Here is a 23802-nt window from a genome sequence, read left to right on the forward strand (position 1 = left end):
AGAGGATGGGTTTTTTGGTTTGGTTTGGTTTTTTTTGTGTTGTTTTGTTTTGTTTTAAAGAACGAGAAAGAGTATATGGGAAGGCTTGTGCTATAACTCTTGTAAAAATAGCATCACCTGAGACAAGAACTTTAGCCAAGGAGAGGTAGAGAATAAGATTTGGATTTAGTTTTGGTTAAGCCATTTCACCACTGTATGAAGTCTCACGGGCTTGGCACATCTCAGTTTTCTCATCTACAAAACTGATGTAAAACAAACTACTTCATAGGGTTGTAGTGAAAAATTAAATCCTGAATGTGAAAGCACTTTGGAACTCCTAAGGTGCTGTGAACTGTAGGTGCTGGCTGTGTTTAAATTTATCACTCCTCAGGAGGCTTTCAATTAACGGGTGGCAAAAGGAATGGAGGAAACAGCACTTTGATGTATTAAATGCAAACCTTCATTATTTATTACTCTAGACTAATTCTTTATTGTTCAGTGCTCTTTTATCTGCAGGTGACAGAAATCCAGCCAGATGAAGCTCCTGTGAGAGAAGGGTGTATTGTCCAGGTCACGCTGAAGGAGGAGGTAAGGAAACCAGGAGCTTCATCTTGTCAGAAGTCTCTGTCTCATCACTGCTTCATTTTCAGTTTTAATTTAAAATGTTAATACCAACAGCTAACACAGCCCCCACACACACACACACACACACACACACACACACACACACACACACACACACACACACACTGCAAAAGTTCTTTGGATTCCTCAATAATTTTTAAGAGAATTAAGGGGGCCCTGCTGGACAACAAACTATCTGAGAGCCACTAGGACAAATACTTACCTTAGAGGCAAGGAAATACCTTCTAAGCAGAAGTTGTTACAGGAAGCAGTGGACTTAATCATTGGTTTGAGAAAAAGGAAAAAAAAAACTTGGACAGTTAATTGAACAAGTCAGCAAACTTTTTCTAAGATGTATGTTGGATGCCTGTCACTCCATGTATCAATGATGTTGCATGTCTGGTCCTATTGTAGCAGAAAATTTAGTTGGTCCTAATATTGACCTTTGATTTCTATGTGGAGAAAGGATGAAAGGCATCATTAACTCACAATTATTGATCACACAGTACCCAGAGGGCAGCGGCTGCTTCTGCTAACTTAATATCTAATGTCTAGAGTATGCCTTAGGTCAAAAGTGCCCTCGAAGTCTGGTTCTGAGGAAGAACTGGACTTCTTTTGGGAAAGGAATCCCTTCCCTCTGGCAAAGACTGAGCTTCTTGCCCAAGCCCAGTTCTGAAGCATGCCTCTGAACTTGGCTTCATCCAGGGTCTGAACTGGGGGTGGCTCAGTTCCATTTCCTTGGTCCTCAATCATAGAACAGAAGGAAGGAAGTCTTCAAAGGCCACTGGAATCTTCTTAATTTCTCTATTTTTATTTAAATTTTGTATGTTTATTATTATGTATGTATGTGCATGTGGGGGTGGGACTTGTGTCATGGCCTATGTGTAGAGATCAGAAAAAATGTGTAGTTGGAATCTCTCCTTCCATATTTACTTAGGCTTGTGGGATCAAACTCAGGTCATCAGATTGCATGCTGAGCCACCTCACTGGACCTCTTCATTCTTTTTAAGAATTCATATATATGGAAATACTTTGGAGGTAGGGGAGCTCAAAAGATGGCTCAGGCCGGGCGTTGGTGGCGCCCGCCTTTAATCCCATCACTTGGGAGGCAGAGGCAGGTGGATCTCTGTGAGTTTGAGGCCAGCCTGGTCTCCAGAGTGAGTGCCAGGATAGGCTCCAAAGCTGCACAGAGAAACCCTGTCTCTAAAAACAAAACAAACAACAACAACAACAAAAAAGATGGCTCAGTGGTTAAGAACACTAGCTGTTGTAAGAGGACCCTGCTTTAGCTCTCAGCACACATGTGATGGCTCACAGCCATCCATAACTCCAGTCCCAGGGACCCAATGCCCTCTTCTAGCCTCTGTGGGCACTTCACACATGTGGCAACATGCACAGACATACATGTAGCCAAAACAGCCACACATATAAAATCTTTTTAAGGAAATAACTTTTGGGTCCAATATCTTTTGACATAGTGGGCTGTGTCAGCTATTGTCATCCTCTTTCTGTGAGATGGGACATACTTATATAGTAAATAACTAATTTCAGAAGAGAAGTGAGAGTTAAGAAATTTAAAGTCCCTAAATTTCCTTAGGGGAATTTTGTTAATTAATGGGAATTTTATACTTCGGTCATATTTTCAGTTATTCGGCTTCTTTCTACTACCAACTATGTATAATACTGGGACTTTCTAGTCCTACATTTGTACATCAATGGTGAACTATTCAGGCATTCTGATATATTGGCATTTTTAAATATAAGATTTTCCTTTTGGGGGCTGGAGAGATGGCTCAGAGGTTAAGAGCACTGACTGCTCTTCCAGAGGTCCTGAGTTCAATTCCCAGCAACCACATGGTGGCTCAGAACCATCCATAATGAGATCTGGTGCCCTCTTCTGGTGTGCAGATATATATAGAAGCAGAATGTTGTATACATAATAAATAAATAAAACCTTAAAAAAAGATTTTCCTTTTGTTATGCATTATTAATCCTCAGATTTTGTGTATTAGAGACCAGATTCATGGTGATAGTAAATGGGTACCATTGGTTCTAAGCAGTTTGCTCAACGGTCTCACCCTAAGTATTTATAGAGTTAGGGTGCAGCAGGCAACAGATTCCTTGTTAGTATTATTTTTCAATTTCATGATATTCTTTTCTAAAATGTCACATTATAGTGATCCAAGGAAAACAGCTATATCCATTCTTTTTGCCATTTGCTCAAACCCATCATCACTGTAGAGAGCATGGACCAGCACATTCAACTTGATTAAGAAAATGTTGGAGGCCTGGCATTGATGGCACACACCTTTAATCCCAGCACTCAGGAGGCAGAGGCAGGCAGATCTCTGTGAGTTCGAGACCAGCCTGGTCTCCAGAGCGAGTACCAGGATAGGCTCCAAAGCTACACAGAGAAATCCTGTCTCTAAAAACCAAAAAGAAAAAAAAAAAAAGAAAAAGAAAATGTTGGCTAAAGCCTTTTGTACTATAAATATTGTAGATGAAAACTGAATTCATACAACTAAGGAGTTTGCCCTGTGTGTATTTATTTCATTACCTGAACAGTGTCTCCTCCTGACTCTAGAAAGTTCTTCCCCCACTGGTGACTGAATCCTGGTACTGACTCTTCTAGCCACAAAGAAGGCACCTGATCCAGACGTGGTCAGTCAGAGTTCTTCCTTGTGGACTTTCTGATGAAGCAGATAATGATACTGAAACAGGGGTCTGGCGTGAGTGTGTGTCTGATTATGATGAAAGTTTGACTTTGTTTTTTTGTTTTTTGTTTTTTTTTTTTTTTTTGCATGCTCTTATTCCTGGCCAGCTGGCTTTGCTCATGATAGTAAATAAGACTGCCATGTTGTACACATTCAAGGGTATTGCTATCGCCTGTGGTAGTTATTCTTTGAATGGCAAGGCCGTCCACCAAAAACAACTATGACATTCTTGAGAGACACTGTATTCTCTATGCAAATTTTCAATATAAATTAAGAATTTGTTTTGAACCTGGAAGTGGTGGTGCACACCTTTGATCCCAGTACTCGGGAGGCACAAGCGGGTGGATCTCTGAGTTAGAGGCCAGCCTGGTCTACAGAGCGAGTTCCAAGGCGAACCTTATCTTGAAAAAGCAAAAGCAAAAAGAATTTGTTTCAAAATGTGTATGTGTACATTGTGTATGTGCGTGTGCACATTTGTGTGTACATGGGGGACAGTACATGCTACAGTGTACATGTGGAGGCCAGAGGACAATCTCAGGTGTCAGTCCTTGTCTTCCATCTTGTTTGTGGCAGGGTCCCTGATTGTTCACTTCTGCATACCAGGCTAGCTGACATCTGAGCTTATAGGAATTCTCACGTCTCCACTTTGTCATTACAGATGCATGCTACCAATGCTACATCCAGCTCTGAGTGGGCTCTGGGGGCCCAGACTCTAGTCTTCACACTTGTGTGGCATGTACATTATCCACTCAGCCATTTCCCCAGCCCAAGAATTTTGATTTGTTGATCCATGACACTTAGTATGAGAAATATTATCTTAAAGGAAACTAAATGTGGGTGAGGCCTCTACTTGGCAAAGTAGAAACTGACCATGATGGGGATTTTTCCTTCCCTTGGTTGTGTTCTAGAATAACCCAGGTGCTTCCATGAGCCTAGTGTATTAGGGGTGAGTAGCCTCTGGGCCATGCGAATGCATCCTCCATGTTGATGCTTCTACCCAGCTATTCTTGAGCACTGGCCCTCTGCCACTGGTTGAACACAGCTGTCCCGGTGGGCTACAAAGATGTCCTTGATGGTCATATCCTCACTGACTGATGACTCGGCTGTGGCGTAAGTCCCCTCTGTGTAATGAAATAATTTGTATACTTCTTTGTCTTCTCTCTTCAATGTTAGAACTCTGCTAGGAAAGAGATCTCACTAACTTCTTGTATCCCCAAGATACCCTGCTGGACACTTTATACACAATAGGTACTTGGGTAAGTGAATGAATGAACGAACGAACGAATGAATGAATGAACCATCCGTCAGTCATGCCAACAAGCTCAGCTAAGGAAGAAAAAAAAAAACTTTAGGGAGAATGTGGGTTTTTATTGGCTAAAAGGCCTACATCCTTTGAGCCTCGTCAATATCTTTATATTTATGCTCTACTTTGTATTTGTTATTTGTTCTGTAATTACACTGTTCATTGTTGTGTTTAAGAAATCAGTGTGATTATATATTCTTTTTCTAGTTTGTCAAGATCACACTGAAAGATAAACCCTTAAAAATACCAATTCCTTTATCACCTGTGTGTCATCTAAAAAACATTCCATTTGTTTAGTGATATTCTGCTGGTGTAATTCTATAATTATCCTCTTCAGAGAGGGACAAGCTGTACTCTTCCACCCACTAATGTTTCCTGAGCAATCGCCAGGTTAATGATGTCTACTCAAACAAATACTCATTAAGCTTACATTATAAAGCTAGCTCAGCAAGGCCACCTGGAGGTCACAAAACAAAACAAAACAAAAAAACCCTGTCCTGTGGTACCTGGCCTCAGTTTGTCAGTTTGTTCTCAGCTAGTTGAGGAGTGAACAAACAAGTGAAAAGTTGAATGACAGCTGTGAGCAGACATTTTGTTGGTACATGCTGGGTGGGTCAAGGGACCATTCTGATTGTTAGGTTGGTTTTTAATTATCAAATGCACCCATTCTTATTGGCTGGTGTCTGCTTTAATATCTGAGCATCCACTCTGATTCTTCAATCTTCTACACTAATTGGCCAAGTATTGATGCCAACCCGTGGCATATTTTCAATATTCCACTTGATGCAAATGTTAAGTAAAATCAGATACTATTTTAAGAACTGACACATGAAACTATTGTATCTGCTTGCTTAACAAGTCTCTGCAAAGCTAGCTTCCTGTAACAAAGCCAGAATCCAGGGCATGAGAGGATACTATGCATCCCTTAGTGCTGGACTAATGACCATAATGAGGGAGGCTTTCTATGGGAAAGGCCCCTATAATATTGGCAAGGGCCAAGGCCAATGTCCAGTTGAAGACAAAACTTTTCTTGCAGGCTAATGACAGAATCTTAGTCACCTACAATAAAGAAGGCATCTGAGTTACAATATTCTGGGTGGCTCTTTCCAAATAGAATCTAGGTCTCCCCAGGTGGTGGTGATGCATGCCTTTAATCCCAGCACTTGGGAGGCAGAGGCAGGCAGATCTCTGTGAGTTCAAGGTCATCCTGGTCTACAGAGCAAGTGCCAGGACAGCCTCCAAAGCTACACAGAGAACCCCTGTCTCAGGGAAAAAAAAAATCTAGGTCTCAGAAAGGGGAGGTTATGGCTCACCACTCTAGAGTACAGGGCCCAATTCTCTGCTCCAAGAGCAACTTGGAAGAAAACTATTCTAACTCCTGTTAAATTCTTTTTATAATAACCAAGTTTCTAACAATAAAATGTTATGGGTTTCATTCCTTTCATTAGCCTAAGTATGGATTGCTACCATATAGGATTTTATATCAAAGAAGGTGGAGGTCAGAGACCAACTTTCAGGAGTCTGTTCTCCGAGTCTACTATATGTTTCAGGAATCAAACTCAGGCTGTCACATTTACATGATAAGCACTTTTCCATGCTGAGCCATCCCTCTGGCTTCTTGTAAATTTTTTTATATTTTTTTTTCAGTGATAGGTATTAAATCCAGGGCTTCATGCATGCCATGCAAGTGTTCTACCACTGAGCCCTGTTCTACCTCAGCCTAAGAAAGTCATTTGTGTCAACTTCAAATGGACTTTGATCCAATAGCAAAGCACAGCTGTACACCCTAACAGGTATCGAGATGCCAAGTAGTACATAAAAGAACATTTTTAGGTCTTGAATCAGATAGAGATCTAGTGGCAAGGGAGGCTTAATCCAGCAGCTCGGATGACATGCCTGGGCCCTAGCTCCTCCACCCCAGTTTCATATGCTTTTTCAAAGTACCACTTACATCAACAGGCCAGCCGCATATAATATGGTTACAACACGTCTTCCAGAAACTTCTGGTCTCTGGACTTCCATATTGAAACAAAGAAGAATGGAAACAATCCTCTTTCATGCTCTGAAATTGAGTTCTTCGGGCTTTGATTGCCCTTCCCTAAAATAATCATCCAAGATTAAGATGACTGGCTGAAGCTACTAGAATTGAGAGTGGGGTTAATCTCTCTGTACACACAGAATTCTGTTAGATATAAAGAAGGTCAGAGAGCCGGGTGGTGCTGGTGCACGCCTTTAATCCCAGCACTCAGGAGGCAGAGGCAGAGGCAGGCAGATCTCTGTGAGTTCAAGACCAGCCTGGTCTACAAGAGCTAGTTCCAGGAGAGATTCCAAAGCTACACAGACAAACCCTGGTCAAAAAAAAACAAGAAAAATAGGAAGGAAAGAGGGAGGGAAGGAGGGAGGGAGGGGGGGAGGGGGGAAGGAGGGAGAGAGGGAGTCAGAGAAGCCACAAGTGAACATTATTAACACATATGTTTAAGTTGGACACAGGAACTTTGTATCTCGTTCTGCCAAATAGAGCTAAACTCAAGAACACCCCACTTGTCATTCTCTTAAGCAAAAGGACTAATGTTTAACTTCAAAGAAGGAAACATGGTCTCCCTGAGGAGAGGGTGGATGGTCTAAAGCCAGGATTAACCAAACAGTTGGATAGCCAGACCCTTTCCTACTCTACTGCAGCAGGCAGCTAAGATTAAGATTAGGCTAAACACTTGACAGTCTGAAAGCTATCTGTCAGGCTCTGACAAGGCTGCTGTGAGACTTAGTCATCAAGTGGCGTAGCTTGTGATCACAGCTCTGTCACTGCCTCTGTGACCTTAACAAGCACAACAGTCTCATCTGTGAGAGGAGGTGGATGGAGAAATTGTATTATCCATTTCCATCTCCTCATCTTTTCTGCTCTTAAATTAAGGTTCTTATAACAGGTAACCTTAGGAATGAAGATATTGGTCTCCTGAGCCACCCAAACACCCTGATTGAATCAAGTGGCTTCAGAGGTCTTCATCCATTACAGGCTGTGGTGCCAGGAAAGTAGCTCATCACACCTAGTTCCTTGTTCTAAGTAATGTTCTATTTGCTCTATGACTCAGTGATCAGTACTTCTCTCTTTACAAAGAGTGCAGAGTTCCAGGACTTTCTGAGATGGCAATGACTAATTAGATTACTTATGATTTATTGGATTATGAACTATGGAGTTAAAGATTACAATTAAATTCTGGTGCTGGAGATATGGCTCAGCCATTAAGAGCAGTTGCTACTCTTCCAGAGGATCCAAATTCAGTACCTGACACATGCTGGGGCGCTCACAACTGCCTGAAACTTCAGCCCGAGGGAATCCAACATCTTCTTCTGGCTTCTGTGGGTACCTACACACACATGGCAGAGACAAAGCGCCCCCCCCCCATTCTATTTTGGTTTTTGAGTCAAATCTAATCAAAGTCCTGCCTCCCATTGACTTAGTATGGATAATGATTTCCTGAAAAGAAAAAAAAATAAGTTTCTATCCCACTAATCAAATAACAGCAAGGACTTGTAATCAGAGAAATTGTTGGATTATTCCAGAACCTATGATAAAATGTTCTTTTTCTGAAATTCCTTTCCTCCCTGTTCAGACAGAACAGAAGAGTTAATGTGAAAATCAAGCCAAATTCTTTTACTCTCAGAAAAATGATAGCAGCACCAGAATAGACTGCAAAAGAAATAAAGGGGAATAGATAGTCCTTTGGAGCCATCAGGAACACTCAGATGTAGAAAAACTGCTAATGAAATCCCAATCACACCATGATTTTCCACCTATTATATTCTGTAACCCAGGTATCTATATGGCCTAATGAGGCTTGTTTAGGGGATTATCACATCTTATTTTTGCGGTGACTAGCTTAATATTCATTGAGGCTTTTATGAAACAGAGAGGTTTCCATATGTCTCTAGAGCAAAACATTTGTGTGTGCCATCTGCTACTCAAGATCGGTTTTGGAGAAAAAGAATGCAAATTTCTTAGTTCTTTAATTACTTTGGGGGCAAGCTACACTATAGTTGGGACTCTGGAGAGAACACTGTTATTTCCTTAGTCACCAACCCCCAAGAAATTTTGTTACAAGAAAACAAAATGAAACGATATAGAAGCCTAAAATTATTTATATCGTGTGTGTGTGTGTGTGTGTGTGTGTGTGTGTGTGTGTGTGTGTGTGTGTACATGTTCATGTGTGGGCTATGTATATATGAATGTGGAGGCCAGAGGTGGATGCCAGGTGTTTTCCTCAGTTACTTTCCATTTTATTTTTTTGAGTCAGGGTCTCCCATTGTCTTGGAACTCATCTATTAGGCAAAGCTAGCTGGGCAGTAAGTCCCGGGGATCTGCTGGCTGTTGTGCCTGGTGTTTTATATGGGTACTGGGGAATGGAACCCTTATCCTCATACATGGGCAGCAAGCACTCTGTGGACTGAGCTATCTCCCCAGGCCCTATGTCCTTTTCAATTGAGGCAAAGATCAGGTGAAATGATGTGTAAGGCATTTTCAAGCTGGTGTAAAAAAGATGCTATCTGGGGGTTGGAGAGATGCCTCAGAGGCTGAAGTGCCTGTGGCATAAGCATGAGGAAAAGGACCTTAGTTTGGAACTCTAGCACTCGTATCAAAGCCAGGTACGGGCAGCATGTGTCTATCATGCAGCATGGGGGAGGGAGGAGGGCCTAGTTGGCCTGGAGGCCTGGAGACAAGTGAGTTGAACTTGAGCATCAGGTTCTGTGGCAAGCACCTTTACCCACTGGGCCATCTCTCTGGCTTGCCTTTTCTTCCTCTCATTGTATCGTGGATAATTGTTTAGTAATACTGCCATTTGTAGAAAGCTAGACACTATTAGAAAATATACTTCCTGGGTTAGGGATGTAGCTCAGTGGTAGAGTACTTGCCTCGCTCATGTGAAGTCCTGGGTTCGATTCCTAGTACTGAGAAAAATTACATATTTACTCTGTTTTCTATTCATTAATCACTTCCACCAACAGTGTTTAGTGATGATGGTTAATTGTGATAGTCAACTTGACAGGACCTAGAATCATGGAGGGGGCAAACCTCTGTGCATGTCTGTAAGGGAGTTTCCAGACTGGATAAATTGTGGAGAAGTGCATCCTTAATTTGGGCAACACCATTTCATGGACCAGGGCTCGAGATTTAAAAAAAAAATAAAGGGGGGGGGGCAAAGTGAGCCAAGGACCAGCATTCCTCTCTCTCTCTCTCTCTCTCTCTCTCTCTCTCTCTCTCTCTCTCTCTCTCTCTGGTGTGTGTGTGTGTGTGTGTGTGTGTGTGTGTGTGTGTGGTGTGTGTTTCCTACCTCACTGTGGATATAATATGACAGCTGCCTCCAGCCCTGGTACCACCCCTCCCCTGGTGTGGTAGACTGGGCCCCTCAGCATGTGAATCAAAGCAAACCCCTCTGCAGGGTTAATTGTCAGGCGTTTTGTCACTGCAGCAAGAAAAGTAACTAATACTTTAACCACAAGCAGAAATTCCACTTTGGGTTTCAATTCCTGCTGCCTTTTCTGTTTCCTGACTAGTGTTTTCCCTCACTGCAGTTGTCATAACAGAGAATGTACGAAATTGACAAGTAGAAATGGCCAGGTGTGGTCATTGACTGGGACTCCTGGCGGGCCACCTGTCCTCGGGGGACCACTGATCTCTCAGCTGGTCTTCTGCTTCAGATACGATCACAGCTGTTTATTGCAGTGTTGCTTCAATGTGTACCTAAGTCACTGAGTGAATCAGCAGATGTTAGTCTGTGATAGGAGAAAGGGTTTCATGGTCAAAGTCTTTCGAGAAACAGTGTTATGATAGTGCTGTCAGACCAGACCCTCAGAGCCTTTGCTACTCTTAGGTTCATGGAGACTGTCCACAGCAGGGTGTGGCATCTGGGATCTGTGCTCTACAGGATATAGGTTGAGAAACTGGTTTCATCTAAACCCTTCATTTGAGATACCAAGATACCAGACTGTGAAGTCCCAATGTCAAAGGTAAGAGTCATGATGTTTACAGGAAACTGTCAGGAAGATGGGCAGAAGCCCTGACTAAAGACTCAGAACACCTGCCCCTGCCTCCTGGATTCTGCTGGGTCCCAGGGTGGTGCTGCCTGCTGTAATCTCTACCACCAGCACTCCCACACAGAAGTCAGCTGAGGGTCTGAGGTCCCTAGCTACTAAACTAAAATAAAAATTACCATACCTAGAAGCATATTTACCCCAAATTCCAACAGTGCAAATAAAAACTCGAACTCTTTTTGCAAATATAGGTATATTATGAATGTACATATGCATGTGGTGCACATGCCCATGTGTTTTCATGCATGTCAAAGCTAGAGGTTGACATCATTTATCTTCCTGAATCACTTTCCACCTTACATACTGAGGCAGGGTCTCCCACTTGACTGCAGAGCTCACCTATGGGCTATACTAGCTGTCAGCTTGCCATGGCAATCCCATTTCCACTTTCTGGTCACTGTGTTATAGGCAGGCCACTACACCCACTTGAGATTTACATGGGTGTTGGAGAGCCAAATTCCAGTCCTCACGATTAGGGCATTTTGTATATTATACTTTAGAGAAATAGACTAATGTCAAGTAACTAAGATATTTCTGCTTTTTCTTTTCCTCTTCCCTGTTACTCTGTCTTTTGGATGAGTTAAAAGGTATGTCAGAGGATCCCATCATACCCAGGTTAATTTCCTATACTGCATGTAAAATACTGTAAGATGATATGCCTGGTGAAATGTTATTAGAGACGAATTATGTGGTTTGATCTGTTGGGGGGGGCTGGTAGTGGCACCTATCCCAGGTGCATTAACTGGCTGTTTGGAGCCCATTCCCTATGGTGGGCTACCTTGCTCAACCTTGATATAGAAGGGAGGGGCTTGGTCCTGCCTCAACTTAGTATGCCAGACTTTGTTGACTCCCCAAGGAAGGCCTTACCCCCTCTGAGAAGTGGATGGGGGTGAGAAGTGGGGGTGGGGGAGACTGGGATTAGTATGCAAAATGAAAAATACTTTTGTACATAAGAAAATAAAAAGAACAGCTGGGCATTGGTGGCGCATGCCTTTAATCCCAGCACTCCGGAGGCAGAGGCAGGCGGATCTCTGTGAGTTCGAGGCCAGCCTAGTCTCCAGAGTGAGTGCCAGGATAGGCTCCAAAGCTACATAGAGAAACCCTGTCTCAAAAAACCAAAAAGAAAAAAAAGAAAAAAACAAAAACAATGACAGGAAGTCTGTACATGTTCAGTATAGGCACAGTTTTTTCCCAAGTGTTTTATATATGTGGTTAGTTGAATCTGCAGATGTGAACTCCACCGACACAGCAAGACAAGTATAAAGGATCTAGTAACCATGTTAACGTGTGGTTAGTTGGCAGAGCACTTTTCATCAGGTCCTAACGTCCTGCTCCTGTTCCAACAGGAGAAACTTGGGAGGAGTATGCATTTATAGTTCACTGAGACCACAGAAATATGCCATGGCTGTTTTCAAGCTGTTCAAGGTCCACACTGATGCCCTGGGCTGTGCTGCTACTGCTGCTGGTGGTGGTGGTGGTGCAGCTGCCAAGATCCTCTCCCCAGCTGACTTCCTTAAGCTGCTTGGAGTTAAGCACCTAGCATTCTGAAGGCCTCTTCAAGGCAAATAAGAATGAATGAGAGAAGGAATGGGGCCAGGCTTCCTGGATTGAACCCCACTTCACTTCAGCAAATCCCTAAGCCTTTCTATCTGCTTTGTCAGCTGTGAAATGAGCAGACCAATTCAGCCCTGCTTCAGAGGGCAATGAGTGGCAGGTTTAATTAATGATGATTGGGATGGGCTTTGTAATGTAAAGTTGTCCATAAATGAAAAGGGGCATTAGCACTATTTCACCCCAAGTCGGCTACATTTGGAGTGCATCCTGCTTATGTCTGCCACAGCTAAGCCTTCAAATCCTGTTTGTAGGGGTGCATTTCCCAGATAGAAAGCAGGGCTTGGTAATAGAGAGGCACAAACATGAAACCAGTGCACGTCTCAGATGTCTGGTTGGCAGACAGCACCAAGATCCACTGGGTCCAGCTAGTGGCAGGTGATAGGCTGTTTTTCTGCAGCCAAAAAGAACAGTGTGCATCCCTTTATACCCCTGAGCTATTCTAGAAAGACCATGGAGATCTAAAACATCAAACTGGTGGAGAAAGTGATCTCCAAAGATCTCCTTTGCGGTAGTTCCTTCCTCCCTGGCTTGTTTTTCTGACTGACAGCTCACATCGATAGTATTCTCGCCAGAGACAATTGTGTACTGAGAACATGCAACAAAGATCAGGGCCTTCTTTCTGGTATCTACTCCTTTAAAGCCTGTGTCTTACTTTTAGGGATCTCATTCAGAAGAACACATAAGGACAGAGCTACCTGGTTTACCAGAAGTTATGCTGTTCTAGTTGAGTCACACTGGGAATTGTTCAATTGCTCATTCCTTTGAACATGATAGGAATGCTACCTCTCTTACATAAATTTACCTAACAATAAGCATTTGCAGTAAACTGTAACTTCCACATATTTATTGGATTTCCTGGTTGTGATATTAAGTATCTTCAGAGGCACATGTGCTGTGGGTTGGACCCCAGTTGGAGATGCAACTGAGAGGTGAATGGATCATGAGAGCACCAACTCCATCAATGGATCCATCCATTGATGAGTTCATAGCTAAATGGCTTGATAGGTGTTGGGACCTTATTGGAGTAAGTGGGTCACTGAGTATGGTGGTTTAAACAAAAAATGTTCCCCATAGGATCATGGACTTGAACATTTGGTTAGTAGTTGGTGGTACAATTTGGGAAGGTTTAGGAGGTGCAGCCTTGCTGGAGGAAGCACATCACTGAAGATGAGCTTAGAGAGTTAAAAACCTCATGCTACTTCCAGTTCACTTTCCTGCTCCATACTTGATTGCAGATGTGAATTCTCAGCGTCCTGCTCCTACTGCCATGCCTGACTGCCACGATGGATTCTTATTCCCCTGGAATCACAAGTCAAATAAATGCTTTCTTCCATAAGTTGCTTTTTGGTCACGGTGTTTTATCACAGCAACTGAAAAGTAAATGATACACTAGGCATGCCTTCAAAAGGTAAATCTTGTCCCCAGTCCCTATGACCCTTCTCTGCTTCTTGGCTGCCATGAGGTGAGCAGCCTTCTCCAGGGCTGGAGAGATGGCTCAGTGGTTAAGTACACCTGGGTTCAATTCCCAGCACCCACATGGCAGTTAACAACTGTCTGTAACTACAAGTTCTGACACTCTCACAAAGACATATATGCAGGCAAAACACCAATGCAAATAAAATTAAAAAATAAATCATTAAAAAAAGAATGTTTCTCCTGGGTGTTTTGCCAGTGGTAATAAATCTGCCTTAACACAGTGCATCTTCCGTTAACCTCTCTAGTATTTTTAGGATGGCAAAGCATATTCAGGGTTGTGCTCTAAATATGCTGACAGCCTCTTCCTTCTTAGAGGATGGCCTGGAGCTCCTTCAAAACCTCAAGAGGATCTTAATCTTTTTTATGGTTTTTCAAGACAGGGTTTCTCTGTGTAACAGCATCAGGTGTCTTGGAACTCACTCTGTAGACCAGGCTGGCCTCAAACTCACAGAGATCTGCCTGTCTCTGCCTCCCGAGTGCTGGAATTAAAGGTCCAAATAATTTTTATACTATTTCCAACACTAGTCCCAATACCTTCTTTATAGGACACACACACACACAGACACACACACACACACACAGACACACACACACACACACAGACACACACACACACACACACACAGACACACACACACACACACAGACACACACACACACACACACACACAGAGGGGACTTACCCAGAGAAGAGAATGAGAGAAAAGCCTGATGTCAACTAAGAAGCTACATTCTGTTGGATGATTTAAATATGATATTACAATGGTTGAGATCAAGAGTCTTCACCTTCAGCCAGACTTGGGTTTATTGGTTCTGCAAGTTGTCATTCAGGAGACTTCGGAAATGGTACTTAACTATCTTTGTGCCTCAGTTTCCTCAGATTTAAAATGGAGATAAATACTATTGTCTATGTCTTATGGGTGTTGCAAAGATTTAATGAGCTAGGTATGTAGCTCAGTTGGTTGAGGGCCTGTCTCACATGCATGAAGCCCTGGGTTTGTTTCTCAGCACTAGATAAATCTGGTGTTGTGGTGCACATCTTTAATCCAAGCACTTGGGAGATGTGGACAGGAGAATCAGGAGTCAAAGTCATCCTCAGCCATATAGCAAGTTTAAGGTCAACTTGGGGCTACATAAGACCTTATCTCATATATATATATATATATATATATATATATATATATATATATGGAGAGAGAGAGAGTGAGAGAGACCATCCATGTGAAATACTTTATCTAACACAAAACAATTGCATAGGAAATATTTCTTCTTCCTCTTCCTCTTACCCCTTCTTTATCATCATCATTAGTTACAGATTATAGGGAAAAGAGTCAAGGTTGCTCTTGGAGCCTAGAAGCAGACCTAACAACCTGCCCACCCCGTAGTTCCTTTAATGATGCCTTGTAACCTGGAACAGGAATCTACTCGGATCAGGACCTTTGAGTTTTCTGCTTCTCACCCCTAATTTCAGACTTTATTATTTGCCTCCCCAAGTATGATTAAACCAATTCTCATTTATACATAATAGCTCTGTGTTAAAATGTTCTTTGCAAATACATTACTTGTGTGTTATGTATACTCATTTTGTTGGTTGTAAAACATACTGTTGAGTACATGTAGATCTTGTCAACTGAGTTCTTTCCATTTAAACAGTTTCTTCCCTCCATGCTTGACCTCCAGATTTGATTATTCTATATGAATACAACTTTTTTGTAAACATTTATTACCATTGAACTGAGATTATGGAGAAAATGTTTTCTATAAGAAACTATAACGGCCGGTTGTGGTGGCGCACACGGGTAGGATTTGCTGAAGGAGGCAGAGGCAGGAGGATCTCTGTGAGTTCAAGACCAACCTAGTCTACAAGAACTAGTTCCAGTAAAGCCTCCAAAGCCACAGAGAAACCCTGTCTCAAAAAACCAAAAAAAAAAAATAAGAAGGAAGGAAGGAAGAAGGAAGGAAGGAAGGAAGGAAGGAAGGAAGGAAGGAAGGAAGGAAGGAAGGAAGGAACTATAACCACTGGGCATTGATAGCACAGGCCTTTAACCCCAGGCAGAAGCAGGTGGATCTTTATGAGTTCCAGTCTATATAGTGGGTTCCAAGCCAGTCAAAGCTGCACAGTGAGACACTGTCTCCAAATAAACAAATAAATGCACAAAATAAACTACATTCAATTAATGTTCTGTGTTTTGTGGAGAAGGCAGGGCAGCAATGGGACAGCCTGAAGAGGACTAGCTTCTGTCCCCAGGCAGCAGTGAGAATGGTTAGGAAGGACTGGTACCTTGTGGGGCTCCATTTGGTCTATGCCTCCTTTCCCCAAGCCCCTCCACCCAGTCTACCACCACCTCCAATGCCCGGCTACCCTGGCACAGATGGTTAGGGCAGACATTCTAGACCCACAGAGACAATGATTCTCTCTCCAGCACATTTGGAACTGGGACAGAGAGCTCTGGTCAGTCACAATTGGCCTCAGAAGTAGGACAGACAGCGTATAAAAGGGAGCAGGTGAGGCTTTATTCAGCATGTGTACAGGGAAACAGAGGAAAGTGGGCTATGGAGAAAAGAGACCAAAGAAGTGTCAGGGAGACGGGGTGAGAAACTAGGTTGCCCTGAGAGGGAAAAGGATGTGGCAAGAGTACAGCCTTCTCCATTCCCTGTGGCCCCTCAGGACTTTGTTCCTCCTCCTGTGGGGCTTGGCCCTGGCACATGCCCAGTACTCGGCTGGTTTCAGCTCAGACCATTGTGAGAGCTCTCTTTGACTTGGAACTCAACAACCAGGGTTAAGCCAGTAGGCAGGCAAGGAGAGGGGCCAGCTAGGGATCTGCTGTTTGATGCCTACCCTGGTGTTTTTATCACGCTGGCCTATTAGTGACAGTCACATGGGCAGTTTCTACTGGTAAAATTCATGGTTATCCTGAACAATGTTCTCTTTTCATCTAGCCATTTTCTAGTACATTCTCATGTGAAGTAGGGAAGTAAGTAGCCTTGTGAAGCTACACCCAGGGTTTTGTCTAGCCTGGAATTTTTCTACAGGGTGATCTGTACCTCCAGCTGACACCAGTCAAGTATGTTTCCATAACAAACAAACAAAAACAACCAACAGGATAATTCAAATCTCCTACAGCTTCTCCAACAATATGCATCAGGCCTAAAATTCAGGGACTCTGCCTTTGATTTGTAGGTATGGCCCTATTCCAGATTCAAAGACAAATCCTGGGTCTAGCTAAAGGCTCTGGGGAACCCTATTACTGGAGTCCAGGGGACACTGGCTCCCCCATAAATTGTCTTGCTCTATTAAAAATGTGGGGTTTTTGTTTTGTTTTGTTTTGTTTTGTTTTGTTTTGTTTGTTTTTTACCTCTGGGCTTCTGCTTTCATGATGAAAGTGAATCTCGATTCCAATTCCCTATCATAGACTCTGTCTTTGGTCTTCATCCCCTGCCTGTGCAGCCCAACCAGGGTCCTGAACCCTTCAAAGTCAGTACTCTAGGGCTGGAGGGATGGCCCTAGTGGTTAAGAGCACTTGCTGCTCTTGCAGAAATCAGTTTGGTTTCCCAGCATCCATGTCAGGTGGCTCACAACCACTGTAATCCCTGCTCCAGGGGATCTGGTGCCCTCTTCTGGCCTTCAGTATTTTGATACCAGCAGAAATGATATCAAAATTATCATAATCAACAGAAATTAGCAAAACTATTGGTCGGCACATGTATAGCTTGTATGCCACAAACTCGTTTACTAAACCCCATTGCTTGAGACTAGACAATAAACAAAGACAGTGCAGCTGGTCTCATGCATAACAACAGGCCTCTACTAGATGTTTGAATCAGACATCTCCATAATTTGACACATTTAGGACCCATGCTTCATGTAGAGACATTTTTATGCAAGAGGAATTTGGAATTTAAGTACTTTTAATTCAGTTGAGTAGTTTCAGATGGATGAGATATTTAGGAGAAAATACTAGGGACAAATTAGATTCATGATCAATTGTCTTTTATACTGTATAACTTTGTTTAGGAAAACCCAGGGTAGCCATTGACTGTGTCTTAAGAAAATCATTTGCATAGTTGATGGGTAGAATCACCATCACAGATCAGGAAGAACGCCTGCACCAGGAAGGTTCCTGAAACAAAGATGACTGACCACTCTCCTGGCCAGCACATGTAGGACCAATAGCTCCTGCGCCACCTACTGGGATTTGAAAGAACAACCTCTTTTCTTTTGATTAAAGGTAACGCAGTTTTCTGTGAGTTCTTTGTACAGATGGAAAGTATTCACAACATTCCTTAAGGTAGAGCTAAAGTAAAGAAGTTGTATTTTTCGGTCCTTATGAGGTAGCCCATAAACAGTCTAATATGTAGAGACCTAAATCATTTCTTCTTTTTTTAGTCCTGGGATTGAACCTAGAGCTTCATGCACACTAGACAAGGACTTGTCACAAGGTATATACCCAGGCTTGAAAAACAAAAATTCCTATACTATAGGACCCCTGGTCATTCAGGCTGGCCTTGAATTCACTCTGTAGCCCAGGTTAGGCCTTAGTCTTCCAAGTAGCTGAGAGTATAGGCCTACAACACAGGGAGGTCCAGTTCAAACTGATTTTTTTCTTTTTTTCTCTTTGAATTAGAAACAAGATTGTTTTACATGTCAATCCCAGTTCCCTCTCCCCCCTTTACAGCCCCCCCAACTAAAACCCTACCTATCATACATCCTTTCTGCTCCCCCTAGAGGGTGAGGCCTCCCATAGGGTGTCATCAGAGTCTATCTCAAACTGATTTTTTGACTTTTTTAAAATTAATGTTAGTGTGTATATGTGTGTGTGAGCATGCAAATACTCACACGTGTACACACACACACACACACACACACACACAAACATTGTAAATACTATGGCATGCAGATGGAGGTCAGAAGACAGCTTTGTGGAGTTGTTTCTCTCCTTCCACCTTTATGTGGGTTTCAGATACCAAACTCAGATTGTCAAGCTTTCATCACAAGTACTTTTACTGTTGAGCCATCTTGTCAGTTCCCCAAATGATTTTTTAAAAATTGTCAACAAGCATTCTGGGCATAGTGGCCCGTTCCTTTAATCCTAACACTCTGTAGGCAGAGACTATCAGATCTCTGTGAGTTTGAGGCTAACTTATTCTACATAGTGAGTTCTAGGACAGCTGGGGCTGTGCAGAGAGACTGTGTCTGCCCTCCCCTCAAAAGGTGAACAAACACAGTAGATTGCAGTTGGCATTTATTGAGTTAGGATTTCTATTGCTGTGAAGAGACACCATGACCATGGCAACTCTTATAAAGGAAAACATTTAATCAAGGTGGCAGCTTACAGTTTCAGAGGTTCAGTCCATTATTATGACAGGGAGCATGGCTACATACAGGCAGATGTGATGCTGGAGAAGTAGCTAAGAGTCTTACATCTTGTAGGCAACAGGAAGTCCATGGAGACACTGAGCAGTTTCCTGAGCATAGGAAACCTCAAAGCCCACCCAAGTGAACCAAACTGCAGTGACCCACTTCCTCCAACAAGGCCATACCCACCCTAACAAAGTCACACCTCCTAATAGTGTCACTCTCTATGAGATTATGGGGGCCAATTACACTCAATCTACCACACTGAGCATTTACACTATGCACTGTTTCATCTTATGAAACACTTTATGAAATCACTTTCATTTTAGGGGAATAAGGTGACAGTGTGTAAAGTTGTTGTTAAGCACGAGGACCTGGATTTGGTCCCCAGCACCCACATAAAAAACCAGGCATGGTGTGCAGGCTTGTAACCCCAGCACTGGGGAGACAGGAGGGTCCCTGGAGCTCTGCAGCCAGGCAGCCCAGACTAATCCAGTAAAAAGACACTGCCTCCTGAGGAACTTATACAGAGGCTGACCTCTGTCTTGTACTCACATGCACACATATGTGCACCCACACACATGTATGCCTGTACACACACACATACACACACACACACATCTCTATTTTCATTTTATAGTCAAGAAAACAGCTTGAGATGGTAAGTGGCTTTCAGCTAAGTTTCTGTGTTCCTGGGAGAGATGTTTATATTGTCTGCTGTTCTTCATATTGCAGATATTCCATTAATAGCCGAGTAACATGGGAGGAGAGGGGGCTAGTGAGATGGCTCAGAGGTTAAGAGCACTGGCTGCTCTTCCAGAGGTCCTGAGTTCAATTCCCAACAACCACATGGTGGCTCACAACCATCTGTAAAGAAATCTGGTGCCCACTTCTGGCCTGTAGGCATGCATGCTGGCAGAACACTATATGCATAATAAATAAGTCTTTTAAAAGATGGAATGAGAGGAGGGAGAGGAAAGTGCAGCCAGAATGTAGAATAAATGAATAAATTTAATTAATATAAAATAGTTGAGTAAATTTTCACTGTAAATAATGAAAGCAGCATTCTTCTTACTATCGTCTTTAGTCAGAGTTTAGCTAAAAAAAGAAAGAAAGAATTTAATTTATTTTGCTTCCCAAGAGAAGAAGCCACATTTACTGGAATGTCTCATTAATCCCAAATGAGTACAGATTAGTCTCTTGATTCTAGAAATGAGTTAACTGAAGACTACCCAGAATTCAGTAGTCTTTGGCTTGGGTTTTTTTTTTTTTTCCCCTCTTCAGGGAGGAATAATGAAATATCCAGAAAAGCTATAAGTAAAAGGATTCTAGATGAGTCACATGGCCAGTTCACAAAGTGTTAAGAGGTAGGCTTGCACACCTGGTCGAGGAAAGCTTAGGCATCTGAGGAGAGGACAAATCCTGGTCTTTGAGAAGCATGTAGACTTTTCTGTTTTTTGGGTTTTTCATTTGTTTGTTTTTGAAACACAGTTCCTCTGTGTAGCTCTGGCTGTCCTGGAACTCTGTATACCAGGCTGGCCATGAACTCAGAGATCTACCGGCCTCTGCCTCCTGAGTGCTTACAAGAGTTCTGGGACTAGGAGCTGGAGAGATGGCTCAGCAGTTAAGAGCACTGGTTGTTCTTCCAAAGGACCTCAGTTCAATTCCCAGCACCCACATGACAGCTCACAACTGTAACTCCAGTTCCAGGGCATCTGACACCTTCACACCAGTGCACATAAAATAAATTTAAAAAAAAAAGAGAGAGTGCTGGGACTAAAGGTGTGTAACACCACCACCCCGCTGCATGTGGACTTTTAAGAGAGAAGATAGACATGGGAAACATTTCGCTAATCATTGCAGATGCACAAAGAAGAAAGTTTGCACAGGACCAGCAGTGGTAGTTAAGAAGTGATTAATGTAGGCAATAAGAGTCCCCAAAAGGGAGAGGTTCCATTCACATTCCTTTATGCTGACCTCAAGATCTACATAAAACATCTTTTCTTGGGCTGCAGGATCACCATCAGCTTTGAAAGAGTACCTTGATACAGCTCAAATCAAGTAACGAGATTTCTTCTCTGGTGGTTTGGGCAGACAGTGAGCAGATTTGCAAGCAGCAATAGCAGGGGAGGTGAGGAAAGGGCCAGTGAACTGACCCTCAAAGGCAGGCAGGTTACATTCTGGGAGATCTCATCCGGCTACTAAGGTTAGATTTGTTTGTTTATTCAGACTGGGTCTCACTTTGTGGCCTAGGCTGGTCTGGAACCCTCTCAGTAATTCTGCTACTGCTGGAATTATAGCCATACCCCACCACACCTGGCTAAATTTACTTTTATAAAGAAAATAAAAAGGCCCACTTACTGTTCTTGAAGTTGGCAAGTCCACCATCAAGGCACTAGTCTCCCATGAGGGTCTGTTTGCTGTGTCGTTGTCCCTCCCCCCACTGGCACCCCTTGTGGAAACCCAAAGCTGTCCTGTAAACTCACAACAGTGGCTCTCCACCTTAGAGGCACACAGAGATCCTCAGAGAGATGATTTAAAACAGTCAAGTGGGTCTCTCCCCCAAACCCTCTAACTTAATTGGCCTGCGCCACTGCTTTGACGCTTCTGTTAATGCAATGCTAATCCTATGGTAGAGGAGGGCACAACTCGCTGCCATGAGAAGTGGATGCCCCTTGCAGGGGAAGATGGATGGTACCTTGCTCCAATCAAGAGAAATATTCTTGACATTGGAGTAGCAGGAATCTGACATTTGCACTGGAAAGGTAAAAGAGACCCCAGAAGGTGTCAGCATAAGGATGGTGGTGTAGCTCATAGAGCATGTGTTTACACCCCCCAGCACCACACACAGAGCAAAGAGTAAGTCTAGGTCAGTGCTTTGTAGAGGGATGTTTGCGCACATCACTAGAAAATGATAAAATTCAGATTCTGGCTCTGGAGATCTCGGAAACTGCCATAGACTATTTCCAAAAGGTTATTAAGTGATGGGATGTTGCTGGTCTGCAGACTGGCCAAGATCTACATGGCTAAGCGCCCTAACACTGTGTAATGTCCTCATGTACATTTCAAGCATGGAACAGAAGGGGCCTCGAGCCTGTCAAACTCTGGGGTTCCAGGGCAGGGATGACATTGTTAGCTGCCTAGATTAAGACCGGGCAAGAACTGAAGAAATGCATCTTTGGGTCTGTTGGGATGTTTCCACAGAGGACCACCATGTGGGGTACTGACTGGGTGTGGCATGCCAGTTCTGCCCTTAATGGCACCTTCCAGCAGGCCCCATCCTGTATAAGAGAAGCCAGAAGAAAGACTGTGGCTGTAAGCCACTTTCCTTTTGAGTGAGCATGTCCATGCTACCGTCATCGTCTGACAGGCTCTAGAGTCTTCAGCCTTTACAGTTATACTTAATACCTGGGACTCTCCAGGGGACTTCCAGACTTTTAGTTTCCAGACTGGGACTATTGAGGCTTCCAGCTGCCCAAATTGGGAAGCCACTAGGTTCTCTGCTTCTCTGGCATACAGTCGGCCATTGCTAGACTACCCAGCCACTACATCGTCTCCCTCCCCTCCTGATCTTCTCTTCCCTCCTCTCCCTCTTTTCTCCTCCTCTTCTTCTCCTTCTTCCCCCACTTCTCTCAGATCTACCATTTTAGAGAACCCTAATTCTTTTTTTTGAGGGAGGGTCAAAACAGGATTTCTCTGTAGCCCTGGCTGTCCTAGAACTCTCTCTGTAGACCAGGCTGGCTTCAAACTTACAGAGATCCACCTGCCTCTACCTCCCAAATGCTAGGATTAAAGGTGTGTGCCACAACTGCCTGGCAGAGAACGCTAATTCTTTCTCTCACCTTGCAGTCTGAAATTTAAAACATTTTTTTTACGTTATTTATTTATTTACCATGTGTGCCGACATTGTATGCATGTTGACTGAGGTCAGAGGACAGCTTGTGGGAGGCAGGTCTCTCAGTCCACTGCATGAGTTCCTGAGCTCAAACTCAGCTTGGTGACAAGCACCTTTACCCACTGAGTCATCTCACAGGCCCCATGGTTTAAATCCTGATAGAACCCAAACCTCATCTATGAGAATGTTCTCTGTGTGTTACTTAGTTGTAAAAGTTAGGGGTGGGGGCATGGGGATAGTGAAAGTTAGGATTGGTTCCCAGGTCTCTATTGCTGTATTATTTCTTTAAGACATCACCATAAATATAGTTGTTCAAAACAATATGAACATATTGTCATAAAATTCTGTATTTTAAAAGTTTAATGCAGATCTCACCAGGCTAAAACTGAGGATCTGGGAGAGCTGCATATGTGTGTATGTGTCTGTCTCTGTGTATCTCTGTTTCTCTGTGTGTATGTGTGTGTATGAGCACGTGCGTGTAAACCAGAGGTCAACCTCAGGTTTCTTTCTCAGCTGCCACGTTTTTTGAGACAGGGCCTCAACTCCTAAGGCTAGAATGGCTGGCCATTGAACCCCAGGGGTCTGCCTCCTCTGTGGCCTTGTAAGGGAGTTATTGCTGCCAGCTAGGAAATTCCAGGGACTCTACCTTGGTTCGATTTCTAAGTCAGGTCTCCCTGTTCTTAGGGTGAGAGGTTTTTTTTTTTTTTTTTTTTTTTTTTTTTTTTTTTTTTAAGTCTCCTTATTTTATTTCTTT

The sequence above is a fragment of the Cricetulus griseus genome, chromosome 4 (assembly GCF_003668045.3).
Source record: "Cricetulus griseus strain 17A/GY chromosome 4, alternate assembly CriGri-PICRH-1.0, whole genome shotgun sequence".
Classification (NCBI taxonomy): Eukaryota; Metazoa; Chordata; class Mammalia; order Rodentia; family Cricetidae; genus Cricetulus; species Cricetulus griseus.